This window comes from Salmo salar, chromosome 14 (assembly GCF_965601325.2).
Source record: "Salmo salar chromosome 14, fSalSal1, whole genome shotgun sequence".
In the NCBI taxonomy this organism is placed as follows: Eukaryota; Metazoa; Chordata; class Actinopteri; order Salmoniformes; family Salmonidae; genus Salmo; species Salmo salar.
Genome location: NC_138304.1, coordinates 70,007,501 through 70,021,916, shown reverse-complemented (window position 1 = coordinate 70,021,916; position 14,416 = coordinate 70,007,501). Strand labels below are relative to the sequence as shown.

General features: G+C 49.2%; 1 protein-coding gene across 1 annotated transcript in view; it reads left to right on the top strand.

Moving 5' to 3' along the window:
- The window catches only part of LOC106570016 (microtubule-actin cross-linking factor 1), a 280,592-nt gene that overhangs the window by 145,404 nt on the left and 120,772 nt on the right, over window positions 1–14,416 (top strand).

The following is a 14,416-nucleotide window of genomic DNA, read 5'->3' as shown; positions in this document are numbered from 1 at the left end:
ATTGGCAGCAGAGAACTGTAAGGAGAGGCGGCCAATGGAGGAATTGGCCCTGGGGGTGACCAGTGAAATACACCTGCTGGAGCGCGTGCTACGGGTGGGTGCTGCTATGGTCACCAGCAAGCTGAGATAAGGCGGGGTTTTACCTAGCAGGGTCTTGTAGATAACCTGGAACCAGTGGGTTTGGCGACGAGTATGAAGCGAGGGCCAGCCAACGAGAGCGTACAGGTCGCAGTGGTGGGTACTATATGGGGCTTTGGTGACAAAACGGATGGCACTGTGATAGACTGCATCCAGTTTGTTGAGTAGGGTGTTGGAGGCTATTTTGTAAATGACATCGCCGAAGTCGAGGATCGGTAGGATGGTCAGTTTTACGAGGGTATGTTTGGCAGCATGAGTGAAGGATGCTTTGTTGCGAAATAGGAAGCCAATTCTAGATTTAATTTTGGATTGGAGATGTTTGATGTGAGTCTGGAAGGAGAATTTACAGTCTAACCAGACACCTAGGTATTTGTAGATGTCCACATATTCTAAGTCAGAACCGTCCAGAGTTGTGATGCTTGGCGGGCGGGCTGGTGTAGGCAGCGATCGGTTGAAGAGCATGCATTTAGTTTTACTTGTATTTAAGAGCAGTTGGAGGCTACGGAAGGAGAGTTGTATGGCATTGAAGCTCGTCTGGAGGGTAGTTAACAATGTCCAAAGAAGGGCCAGAAGTATACAGAATGGTGTCGTCTGCGTAGAGGTGGATCAGAGACTCACCAGCAGCAAGAGCGACATCATTGATGTATACAGAGAAAAGAGTTGGCCCAAGAATTGAACCCTGTGGCACCCCCATAGAGACTGCCAGAGGCCCGGACAACAGGCCCTCCGATTTGACACAATGAACTCTATCAGAGAAGTAGTTGGTGAACCAGGCGAGGCAATCATTTGATAAACCAAGGCTGTTGAGTCTGCTGATGAGGATGTGGTGATTGACAGAGTCAAAAGCCTTGGCCAGGTCAATGAATACGGCTGCACAGTATTGTTTCTTATCGATGGCGGTTAAGATATCGTTTAGGACCTTGAGCGTGGCTGAGGTGCACCCATGACCAGCTCTGAAACCAGATTGCATAGTGGAGAAGGTACGGTGGGATTCGAAATGGTCGGTAATCTGTTTGTTAATTTGGCTTTCGAAGACCTTAGAAAGGCAGGGTAGGATAGATATAGGTCTGTAGCAGTTTGAGTCAAGAGTGTCCCCCCCCTTTGAAGAGGGGGATTACTGCAGCTGCTTTCCAATCTTTGGGAATCTCAGACAACACGAAAGAGACGTTGAACAGGCTAGTAATAGGGGTTGCAACAATTTTGGCAGATAATTTTAGAAAGAAAGGGTCCAGATTGTCTAGCCCGGCTGATTTGTAGGGGTCCAGATTTTGCAGCTCTTTCAGAACATCAGCTGACTGGATTTGGGAGAAGGAGAAATGGGGAAGGCTTGGGCGAGTTGCTATGGGGGGTGCAGTGCTGTTGACCGGGGTAGGGGTAGCCAGGTGGAAAGCATGGCCAGCCGTAGAAAAATGCTTCTTGAAATTCTCAATTATAGTAGATTTATCGGTGGTGACAGTGTATCCTATCCTCAGTGCAGTGGGCAGCTGGGAGGAGGTGCTCTTATTCTCCATGGACTTTAAAGTGTCCCAGAACTTTTTTGAGTTTGTGTTGCAGGAAGCAAATTTCTGCTTGAAAAAGCTAGCCTTGGCTTTTCTAACTGCCTGTGTATATTGGTTTCTAACTTCCCTGAAAAGTTGCATATCACGGGGGCGGTTCGATGCTAATGCAGAACGCCACAGGATGTTTTTGTGCTGGTCAAGGGCAGTCAGGTCTGGAGAGAACCAAGGGCTATATCTGTTCCTGGTTCTGAATTTCGTGCATGGGGCATGCTTATTTAAGATGGTGAGGAAGGCATTTTTAAAGAATAACCAGGCATCCTCTACTGACGGGATGAGGTCAATATCCTTCCAGGATACCCGGGCCAGGTCGATTAGAAAGGCCTGCTCGCTGAAGTGTTTCAGGGAGCGTTTGACAGTGATGAGTGGAGGTCATTTGACTGCTGACCCATTACGGATACAGGCAATGAGGCAGTGATCGCTGAGATCTTGGTTGAAAAAAGCAGAGGTGTATTTAGAGGGCAAGTTGGTTAGGATGATATCTATGAGGGTGCCCGTGTTTACGGCTTTGGGGTTGTACCTGGTAGGTTCATTGATCATTTGTGTGAGATTGAGGACATCAAGCTTAGATTGTAGGATGGCTGTGGTGTTAGGCATGTCACACTTTAGGTCACCTAGCAGCACAATCTCTGAAGATAGATGGGGGGGCAATCAGTTCACATATGGTGTCCAGAGCACAGCTGGGGGCAGAGGGTGGTCTATAGCAAGTGGCAATGGTGAGGGACTCGTTTTTAGAGAGGTGGATTTTTAAAAGTAGAAGTTCAAATTGTTTGGGTACAGACCTGGATAGTAGGACAGAACTCTGCAGGTTATTTTTTATTTATTTCACCTTTATTTATCTCTGCAGTAGATTGCAACACCGCCCCCTTTGGCAGTTCTATCTTGTCTGAAAATGTTGTAGTTGGGGATGGAGATTTCAGAGTTTTTGGTGGTCTTCCTAAGCCAGGATTCAGACACGGCTAGGACATCCGGGTTGGCAGAGTGTGCTAAAGCAGTGAATAAAACAAACTTAGGGAGTAGGCTTCTAATGTTAACATGCATGAAACCAAGGCTTTTACGGTTACAGAAGTCAACAAAAGAGAGTGCCTGGGGAATAGGAGTGGAGCTAGGCACTGCAGGGCCTGGATTAACCTCTACATCGCCAGAGGAACAGAGGAGGAGTAGGATAAGGATACGGCTAAAAGCTATGAGAATTGGTCGTCTAGGACATCCGGAACAGAGAGTAAAAGGAGCAGGTTTCTGGGGGCGATAAAATAGATTCAAGGTATAATGTACAGACAGAGGTATGGTAGGATGTGAATACAGTGGAGGTAAACCTAGGCATTGAGTGATGATGAGAGAGATATTTTCTCTAGAAACATCATTGAAACCAGGTGATGTCATCGCATATGTGGGTGGTGGAACTGAAGGGTTGGATAAGGTATATTGAGCAGGGCTAGAGACTCTACAGTGAAATAAGCCAATAAACAGCAATGGACAAGGCATATTGACATTAAGGAGAGTCATGCTTAGCCGAGTGATCATAAGGGTCCAGTGAGTAGTGAGGGTTGGTTGAGGTCACGGCGATTCAGACAGCTAGCCGGGCCATGGGTAGCAAGCTAGCAGAAGACGGAGGTCTGTTTTTAGCCACCTCATGCGTTTCCGTCGGTAGATTAGTGCGGTTCCATGTGGTAGAGGGGACCAGTCCATTTGGCAAAATAGTTATAGTTATAGTGGCCCAGGAAAATTGTCCGATATACCTATTCAGCTAGCAGCCGATATGCTCAAGACAGCTAACGAATAGTGGGCCGCAGATGGGCGTTCAGGTTACGTCGCGACGGAGGGGCCAGTTGAATAACTCCCTCGGGCAGATAACGTTGGTAGTCCAGTCGTGAAGGCCCGGTGGGGCTCCGCATCGGCAGTAAAATGGGTCTGGCTAGGTGATTGTAGCCCAGGAGTGGCTGATGGAACTCTTCAGCTGGCTAGCTCCGGGATAATTGGTGTTTCCTCTGGGACCAACGTTAGCCAATAGTCACTCGGGTAGCAGCTAGCTAGCTGCAAGATCCAGGTGTAAATGTCCAGAGCTTGCGGTAGGAATCAGGGGATATGGAGAGAAAATAGGACCGGTATGGTCTGGTCTGAGTCACGTTGTACTAAACTGCCGATAGCATTGCGAGCTAAAGGATAGCTGATGACTGCCAACCGTGGTTAGCTGAATTCTAACCTTAGCTAGTGAACTGGCTAGCTTCTTTTGTGGATTTCAGATTTGAGGTGAATAATATTTTTTAAAGAAACAAACAGATTCGCAATGCGGGTTGCAGGAGAGTGTTTTGAAGTTGAGTTTTTAGAAGAAAAAAAATGTGTGTGCGTGTGTATATAAAAAGATATGCGGGAAAAAAATTATTTATGTATGTATGTGTGTGTGTGTGTGTGTGTGTGTGTGTGTGTGTGTGTGTGTGTGTGTGTAAATATATATATATATATATATATATACACACACACACACACACACACACACACACACACGACGAGGACAAAGGACGTCTGACTGCTACGCCATCTTGGATAAATGGATTTAAGCGATAAGGCACGAGGGGGTGTGGTATATGGCCAATATACCACGGCTAAGGGCTGTTCTTATGCACGACACATCGCAGAGTGCCTGGATACAGCCCTTAGCCGTGGTATATTGGTCATATATCACAAACCCCCCCTGATATACCACGGCTGTCAGCCAATCAACATTCAGGGCTCGAACCACCCAGTTTATAATGGAGGATATATCATATCAGTAAACTTTGTCGCCCCCCCCCCCCCCCCCCCACAAAATCTATCTGTATCGGACCCCCCAAAAAATAGCATATCGGTGTGTGTGTGTGTGTCACACCAAGAGAGCAGTAGAGAGTATGCCAGAGAGAGAGCGAGAGGAGGAGGGAGGGAGGAACGAGGAAGCGGATAGGAGGAGGAGAAAAGAGGGTGGGAGAAAGAGAGCTATAGCTGCAGAGGTTGTGAAGATAGAGCGTTTTTCTCTCTGCCTGCGAGCGAGGGAGAACACGACCGAGAGAAGCCAGCGACAGAGAGCGGAATACAGGCTGCCTACTGTTACGGTGTCTCCCGGTTTCCCCTGGATCTACAGACCTCGGCTCACACATACACACACAGCTGATTGGAGGATCGCCCAGCCCTGCAGGCACACACACACACACACACACACACACACACACTTGCTCTCTCTTCAGCTGCACACACACACATTTTGCTTCTCTCCCAGGAACACTGTGTTTATTGGATCAATCCGATCATGCCTGTCTGACGGGGACCTTGTTCTCCCTTCATTCGGATCCCCCTCTCCTCCTCCATCTCTCTCTATAACCAACCAAGGAGCTGCAGACTACTGGACTTTTCCTTTCCCAGTCAGCTGTTTGTTTGCAGGCAGCGTCAGGAGGACGGCTAAAGCCGGGGGATACTGGACCTTCCCTAACCAAGTCTAACCCAGTTTAGCCCAGCCTCCTGTAGCCCAGCCTCCTGTAGCCCAGCCCAGCCACCACTGCTAATTCCATTAACCAGACCGGAGGAGACGAGTGGAGAGGGAGTGCCTTTTTAACCAACCGCCTGTCTGTCTGCGTGGTTGTCTGCAACCAGACCCTCTTTGCATGCACGCCTGTGGCCTCATACTGGGAACACATACAGACCTGGATGATTGTGGATGCTTATATACTGGAGTACTAGAGCAGTGTCGAAGACTGTCAGCAGGGATGACTGAAAAAGCCTGCCTGGCTGACAGACAGTTCTAAGGTTGGACATGGACTGAGGGGTTGGTGATTGGATAGCACCAGCCACCAGCACGATCTCCCAGCAATCCTCCGTTGGAGGGGGGGATAAGCTCAAGGCCGGCATCAATGGGGGAGCCACGTGACGTCTGGAAAGCTAAAGATGGGGTCTCTACGCTCTTCCTCGCCGTGCCCTGGATTTAAACCTGATATAGCACCAGAGGCCAAGCTACAGGAACCACTACCAGCTTCCCGGGTTGTCTGGATTTTCTATGAGACAACGCTGCAGGTATCTTACCACTCCTAATGCAATGTGGGATTGGTAGTCATTGAAGGATAATGCAGGACACCTACCATTCAGGATCTCTTCACCTCTCTTCCTGGTCCCATGGTTACCCGTATCACTTGGAGACTTTCAAGTCCGCACCGTAACGTTGCTTTAACGCTCGTTCAACGCCCCCCCGTCGGTTTCCTTCGTACTGAGACCTCTCGTGTGGTTAACAACCGGGGAAACTGAAGGAAATCAAACGGCACCTGACGCAGTGACTCCATGAACAGGGGGGATCGTGGGGAATGGCGAGGAGTCTGAGTCGCCGCCGTCGAGGCTCTGATTTTGAGTTAACAAGCTGTCAGCGTATTGGCTGACTGTCCACTATCACCCACCACCAATCTGGATGGTGGATATTAGCATGCTGTCTCAGCAGAATGGGACACCGCCGGCTACTACAGAACTAATGCTATCACCAACTCCACTACTATGACTGTTGTTGGCTGTTACGGCGCTGACAACAATAACATTATCGCAGGAGTGGAGAGTTATTAATAATATATGATTGTGGATACCTGGAGGCGAGCCTGTATAAAGTACTTGGATTACAGTATCCGCGGAACGACAGGGAAAAGAAATTACCAACAAACTGCGTGTGTGCAGGATGGCGAATGCAGAGCGGAATTGCAGATGACGGGATTTTTTCTTTTTTCATTCCGCTGCCGAGCGACTGCGATGATGTGCACCGAGTCAGACACATTGCATGTGTGAGTGTGTGTGTGTGTGTGTGTGTCTGCACTGCACTGCAGCTCCCTCGCGTCTCACACTCTGAGGAATTTCAGATATGAGATGAGACGAGCACTGATTCCATCACAGGCAACGCCAGAGACCCCATGGACTTCTCTCACGCACACGCCGACGTTGTCTGTGTGAAACGACTGTTGAGCTGAAGAGGACGCTGCAGTGCTCTGACTCACCGTCTCACACATCAGACTCTCCGAGCCTCGTTCAACATGTAGTATGTTTGAGCCACGTTGACTTTCGTTCTCACCTGCCAAACTTTGGAGGAATGAACGACTAAAGCCTGAAGCCAAATCTATTTTCTGGTAAGCTGTGCTGAGTCTGCTGACATGTGTCTGCCTCAGTGTCCTTGACGTTAGTGCTGGGACCCTGCTGGGACGTCCGTGACCTGCCTGTAGCGACAGTGGGGGGGCCTTGGAGAGCGAGCAAGAACAGACAGGGCTGACAGCGGTGTTGCCTAGGTGAGGTGAGGCAACAGCTGCAACGAGAGGAGGAGGAGGAGGAGGAGAGGAGAGGAGCACCTACGGACAGACGAGAGCTGTGACACGCAAGCCTGCAGGAGGCACCTCGGCCGGCTGGACTGAACCAGACCCTATGAGAAGGTGACGAGAGCCCACATCCCGTCTCGTCATTGTCACTTTCTATACTCCTGGCAAGCAACCATAGCTAAACCTGCTGTCACTAACGTCACACCGTGAGCAAGTGTCACATTGATATCGCTTTCGTCCGTCACTCTCTGCTACTCTGGTGTGCCTGTCCACCTGAGTGTGTTTTTTGCATTCTATTTTTGTCTCCTCTGTCCTTCCCTTCCCTCAATCATTCACTCGGAGATGGGAAGCTCTATGGGTTGTGTGAGGCCTCCTAGGGAGGGAGGACACGGCTTCCCCCCACTGTCCCCCAACCACAAACGGCGCCTCCGCTTCCGGCGAAAACGCAAAGGAAAGAAGCACCAGAAAGGAGGGTCGTCGGTAGGCTCGGAGGTGGAAAGCGTAAGGATAAGCAACATACCGGAGGAAGAAGATGAAGAGGACAAAGGTACTGTCACAGAGGCAACCACGGCCTCGTTCAACACTATGAGTGACGTCGGAGCCAAAATCACCAATTTAACTGTGCCTCATGTCCAAACTCAATCCAGACTGCCCCTTCCCAGTGCTCTCTGTACGGACTCCACGAGTGACAGCATGGGGGGGTTGGGTGGTAGCAGAGTGCTGGAACTGTCCCCTGAGCCAAGCCCAGTGTGGAGAAGGCTGTCCTACCCCGGAGCTGGGAGTGAGGAAGGGGGGACGAGCAGTACCATAGAGGACCCAAGCAGCCAAGGGCAACCCAGTGAGGACCCCACCCCGACCCCAGATAACCCTGACCCATCTTTTCCGTCCCAGGTGCACACCACCCCTGGTGGGGGTCGAGTCTGCAAAGTCAGGGAGCGAGAACAAGGGGTCCTGGAGAGGCCTTGTATACGAAGACCCAAGAAAGAAAGGGAACGGGGGAAAAAACGAGAAAAGGAGAAAGAGGAGGTGGAGGATGAAGGTGGGGGTGGGCTAGCAGGGACGCTGGGGGTTGCTTTTAACAACCCTTCGGCAAAGGAGCGCAAAGGGGTGGTCCACATTCGCGAGGTGGAGGGCCGGCTGTGTGTTGTGAGGACAGTCTACCCTAGTGACTTTGGGTCCCCGGTTTGGAGAGGGGACAGTTACCATGACAAAGAGGTAGAAGTAGAGTTATGTGCCGAACCTCCAGCCGCATCCACTGTGACTGGGAACATCCTCAAAGTACATCTTTCTGAGGAAGACAGCAAGAGAGCCAAAATGGATGCCAGGACCACTTTCCTTATGGGGACCCAGGAAACTACAAAAGTCAAGGAACTCAGTCTGGATAAACCAGCGCAGGTCCAAGAGGGACTATTAATACAGAACCCTCTTTCCTCTGCCTATGCCAGCGATCTGCCCCGCATCTCCCCAGAGACGGGGGGAGCCACCCAGCTAAGCAGGGTTGGCTTGACCCAAAGGAGAGCCAAAATGGACACCTCAGGTCTCAATATGACAACCAACCTTATGGGGACCCAGGAAACTACAAAAGCCGATGGACCCTCGGTACAGGACCCTCTGTCCTCGGGCTATGCCAGCGACCTGCCACTAACCTCCCCAGAGGCAGGGGGCGCCACCCAGATAGACTGGGAAAGCTCTAGAGAGGGACTGGACTCTGCAACTGACAGTCCTCTATCTCCACCCCAGGTCACCACAAAGCAGTTCCCTCAGGTCAGGGGCATTTTTCTCTCTTTCTCTTTTCCACTCACTCTCTTTTACTCGTGGAAATGTAGGCTACATATTTGGGGGCTTGTCCAGGATCAGGCCGAGAGAGCATATTTCTGAATGTGTGTTGCCCTTTTACGTCTTGTATACCACTGTCATACATCTTTGTGTGAGAGAGATCATTTGTACATTTGTCTTTCTCTCTGTCTGTGTGTCTCTGTGTCCTGGTTATCAGCCCTGCAGAAGGTCCTCTGCATCTTTTCATCCTTCCGGAGTCTCCAGAGCCTAATCGCCACAGCACAGACCTTCTCTGCATCTTTCCCCCTTTTCTCTTTCTTTCCCTCTGTCTTTCTCTCTATTTCCATCTCATCACTCATTATTTTCCTCACACCACCCACTCTTTCCTCTGTTACTTCAGACTGCGTGTGTGTTTTGCCTTAAATGGCAGGGTTCCTGACAGCATACTGTAACTTGTTATTTTGCAATGATTGTTTTATGATACGGCTCACACAATGGGGTTTATGTGTGTCAAGTAATTCTATTTCTATGCCTACTATAGTGTAGGCCTTTAACCCCACAGTTGCTGGTGACCCTTTTACTGTTGTTACCAATAATCAACCTCCGTTGATAGTGGTAATTAGTTGATCTAGACCTTCCTTGCTCAAAGTGCTTTACATTGACCTGTAACGCCCTGCCGTCAGTATATTATGATGCTATGTTGTCTTTGTGCCTGTGTGTCTCATTCGATAAGCAGTGCTGAGTCACAGGGAAAGCAAGACCGACACACACACACACACACACACACAGTTGCTTAGAGCCCGGTCTCCACAAAGGCTCCCTTTTACGAGTGTTTTAGCTAGGTAACGATCAATACTTCTGTCTCTTTCTCGAGTGTGTGGGTGTGTGTGTGTGTGGGTGTGTGTGTGTGTGTGGGTACGTGATGGCTGCCTTTTTGGCAATGTCTGGCCTGCCCTCATCTGAATAAATAGGGTTTTCAGATGCGCATTCATCAACACTGTACTGCTGCATCTAGCCCCAGAGGGGGATTCCAAACACATTATATCCCTCCCACTCGCTCTCTTTCTCTCTATCCTCTCTTTTTGTGTATTTGGTCTGTCTCATTCCCTCTCCCCATCAACTATCTAAATATCGCCTCTAGAGGTCGACCGATTAATCGCCATGGCCGGTTTTAATTAGGGCTGATTTCAAGTTTTCATAACAATCGGTAATCAGCATTTTTGGACGCCGATTATGGCCGATTACATTGCAATCCATGAGGAGACTGCGTGGCAGCCTGACCACCTGTTACACGAGTGCAGCAAGGAGCCAATGTAAGTTGCTAGCTAGCTTTAAACTTATCTTATAAAAAACAATCAGTCTTAACATAATCACTAGTTAACTACACATGGTTGATGATATTACTCGGTTAACTAGCTTGTCCTGCGTTGCGTATAATCAATGCGGTGCCTGTTAATTTATCATCAAATCACAGCCTACTTCAACTTCGCCAAACGGGTGGTGATTTAACAAAAGCGCATTTGCGTCAGGGTATATGCAGCAGTTTGGGCCGCCTGTCTCGTTGCGAACTGTGTGAAGACCATTTTTTCCTAACAAAGACCGTAATTAATTTGCCAGAATTTTTCATAATTATTTACATTTTAGTCATTTAGCAGACGCTCTTATCCAGAGCGACTTACAAATTGGTGCATTCACCTATAATATCCAGTGGAACAACCACTTTACAATAGTGCATCTAAATCTTTTAAGGGGGGGGGGGTTAGAAGGATTACTTTATCCTATCCCAGGTATTCCTTAAAGAGGTGGGGTTTCAGGTGTCTCCGGAAGGTGGTGATTGACTCCGCTGTCCTGGCGTCGTGAGGGAGCTTGTTCCACCATTGGGGTGCCAGAGCAGCGAACAGTTTTGACTGGGCTGAGCGGGAACTGTGCTTCCTCAGAGGTAGGGAGGCGAGCAGGCCAGAGGTGGATGAACGGAGTGCCCTTGTTTGGGTGTAGGGCCTGATCAGAGCCTGAAGGTATGACATAACATTGAATGTTGTGCAATGTAACAGGAATATTTAGACTTAGGGATGCCACCCGTTAGATAAAATACGGAACGGTTCCGTATTTCACTGAAAGAATAAACGTTTTGTTTTCGAAATGATAGTTTCCGGATTTGACCATATTATTGACCTATGGCTCGTATTTCTGTGTGTTTATTATATTATAATTAAGTCTATGATTTGATATTTGATAGAGCAGTCTGACTGAGTGGTGGTAGCAGGCTCGTAAGCATTCATTCAAACAGCACTTTGCTGTGTTTGCCAGCAGCTCTTAGCAATGCTTGAAGCACAGCGCTGTTTATGACTTCAAGCCTATCAACTCCTGAGATTAGGCTGGCAATACTATAGTGCCTATAAGAACATCCAATAGTCAAAGGTATATGAAATACAAATGGCATAGAGAGAAATAGTCCTATAATTCCTATAATAACTACAACCTAAAACTTCTTAACTGGGAATATTGAAGACTCATGTTAAAAGGAACCACCAGCTTTCATATGTTCTGAGCAAGGAACTTAAATGTTAGCTTTTTTACCTGGCACATATTGCGCTTTTACTTTCTTCTTCAACACTGTTTTTGCATTATTTAAACCAAATTGAACATGTTTCATTATTTATTTGGGACTAAATTGATTTCATTGATGTATTATATTAAGTTAAAATAAGTGTTCATTCAGTATTGTTGTAATTGTCATTATATATATAAAAATCGGCCGATTTAATCGGTATCGGCTTTTTTGGTCCTCCAATAATCGGCACCGGCGTTGAAAAATCATAATCGGTCGACCTCTAATTGCCTCATCTCTATCCCCCTGCCTGTCCTCCATTTTCTCTTTCTCCCTCCTCCTCTCTCCGTCCATTCCTATCTCTCTCCGTCCATTCCTATCTCTCTCCGTCCATACCTATCTCTCTCCGTCCATACCTATCTCTCTCCGTCCATTCCTATCTCTCTCCGTCCATTCCTCTCTCTCTCCGTCCGTCCCTCTCTCTCTCCGTCCGTCCCTCTCTCTCTCCGTCCGTCCCTCTCTCTCTCCGTCCGTCCCTCTCTCTCTCCGTCCGTCCGTCCCTCTCTCTCTCCGTCCGTCCGTCCCTCTCTCTCCGTCCGTCCGTCCCTCTCTCTCTCCGTCCGTCCGTCCCTCTCTCTCTCCGTCCGTCCGTCCCTCTCTCTCTCTCCGTCCGTCCCTCTCTCCGTTCGTCCCTCTCTCCATCCGTCCGTCCCTCTCTCTGTCCGTCCATCCCTCTCTCTCTCTGTCCATCCCTCTCTCTCTCTCTCTCTCTCTCTCTCTCTCTTTCTCCGTCCGTCCATCCCCCCTCTCTCTCTCTCTCTCTCTCTCTCTCTCTCTCTCTCTCTCTCTCTCCATCCGTCCATCTCTCTCTCTCCGTCCGTCCATCCCCCACTCTCTCTCTCTCCATCCGTCCATCTCTCTCTCTCCGTCCGTCCATCCCCCACTCTCTCTCTCTCTCTCCGTCCATCCCCCTCTCTCTCTCTCCGTCCGTCCATCCCCCTCTCTCTCTCTCCGTCCGTCCATCCCCCTCTCTCTCTCTCCGTCCGTCCATCCCCCTCTCTCTCTCTCCGTCCGTCCATCCCCCTCTCTCTCTCTCCGTCCGTCCATCCCCCTCTCTCTCTCTCCGTCCGTCCATCCCCCTCTCTCTCTCTCCGTCCGTCCATCCCCCTCTCTCTCTCTCCGTCCGTCCATCCCCCTCTCTCTCTCTCCGTCCGTCCATCCCCCTCTCTCTCTCTCTCTCTCTCTCCGTCGCTCTTTCCTACTTCAAAGGACCCTTTCTTTAAATGGAGACTATTCTGAGCCCCAGGAGGCAAGTGTATCATAGCAGTGTGTCGTAGGCCTAGCGTTTCTAGCTGTTCTAGTCGATGGTGATAGCACCACCTTGCTGTCTCTCAAGCGGTGCGTGCGTGAGCATGTTAAGGCACTCAAGAATCACATGAGTCGGTAAGAGAATGAGTCCGAGCACAGCACACACTGAACACACTTTGATGTCTGCATCCTAGGGTTCCACCATCTTACAGAGCATTCATAGTGTGTCTGTTCTGGCACTTATCATGACTCCTGGGGGGGGCAGCAGGCCTCTGGCTGCTCGTGTGTGTGACGGTGTAGCTGTCTGTCTGTTAGTGTTTGGTAGTGTCTGATTTAAGCACGATGTCACCAGATAATTGACACCATGTGCCCTGTTTTGGTAGTGTAAAATCGCTACCATATGTTACCCAAAACAACCGTATTGCTCATAATACCTGGATCAGAATTTAGGATAAACATGTCCATGAGAAGGTGGTAATTATGTATGACGATTTCAATTGACCAGCGCAAACATGTAGTATGCGGTCCAATCACCAGCTGCAGTATTCTAAACAGGTTGTAGGGGGGAGGGGGGGACTGAGCTACATAGGATGGTGCAGTACCTGGGTGTCGAATGGTAGAGTGAGGCTGTGCTTGACTCGTTTATCGTTTATTGCCAGTCACTGAAGGGCTCAGGGCCAGAGTCAAATTGATGGAGTGGCCCTGTAGTTGGATGTCCTTGCCTTAATAATCTTTACTATAAAAGGCCCATGCCACGGAGGAGCTGTGTTTTGGGGGTACATACAGGGTGTGTGTCTGTCTGCGTGTTTGCCGTCGGTGTGTATGGTTTGTACTGTATGTGCGCGTCATGTGCATGTTTTGCCTTATTAGTTTACTCAGGCCTGGTTTTGCTCTCTCTTTTGCATGCCATTCCTCCTCTCCCTCGCTCGCTCATCCCCCCCTCTCGCTCTCTCCTTCTCTTTTGGTTGTTGCTGCAGTCTCCTGGCACTCACTGGACTTTCATTCTGTTCTATATTAGCACTCGAGAGACAGACAGACTGACGGAGGGAGGGAGGGAGGGCGGGCAAGACGGGAAGTGAGAAAAAGGATGACGGAGGAATACTGATGACAAGAACCAGGCACTGCCAGATACTGCATCTATAACAGCCACCCTTTGTCATGATGAACAGATTAAAGAAAGAAAGACAAGTGTAGAGAAGAAAGGGAAGCGAGTGGGGAGGGGGTGAGGTGGAGGACGGTTGGCTTAAGTAGGTTATAAGCGCTTTGACCTCAAAGAAAAGAGGGATGGAAAAAGAGGAGTGAAACAGCAGATTGATGCGAAGGAGAGACGGACGGTTCAAAACAAGGCAGAGTCTGAGGAAGAACAGATCAAATGAGGAGAAAAGCCGACGTGACAGATAGAAGGGGTGGGCTGGAAGGAGGCCGAAAGAGGGGGGAGGGAAGGGGGTAGATGGATGAAGGAATGAACAAGTGGAGGAGGGAGAGGGGGAGATTGTGGTGAGAAAACAAGCTAATGAGCTGGCCAGAATAATGAGAGACCGAAGGAGAAAAGAACGTTGGCTCGGGCTTAAGGCCTATTGGTTAAAGGACAGAGAAGATGAAGGATAGGAACAAAGACAACAAGTTTGAATCAAAGTGAATAGAAGACTAGCACGTTGATACAATTCTGCTGACTCACTGTGTGTGTGTGTGTGTGTGTGTGTACGTTTGCATGTCACGTACATCCGTGTGTGCGTGGGCCTGTGTGAAATGTGGGTACAGCGATTAGTTTGTCATGACACTAA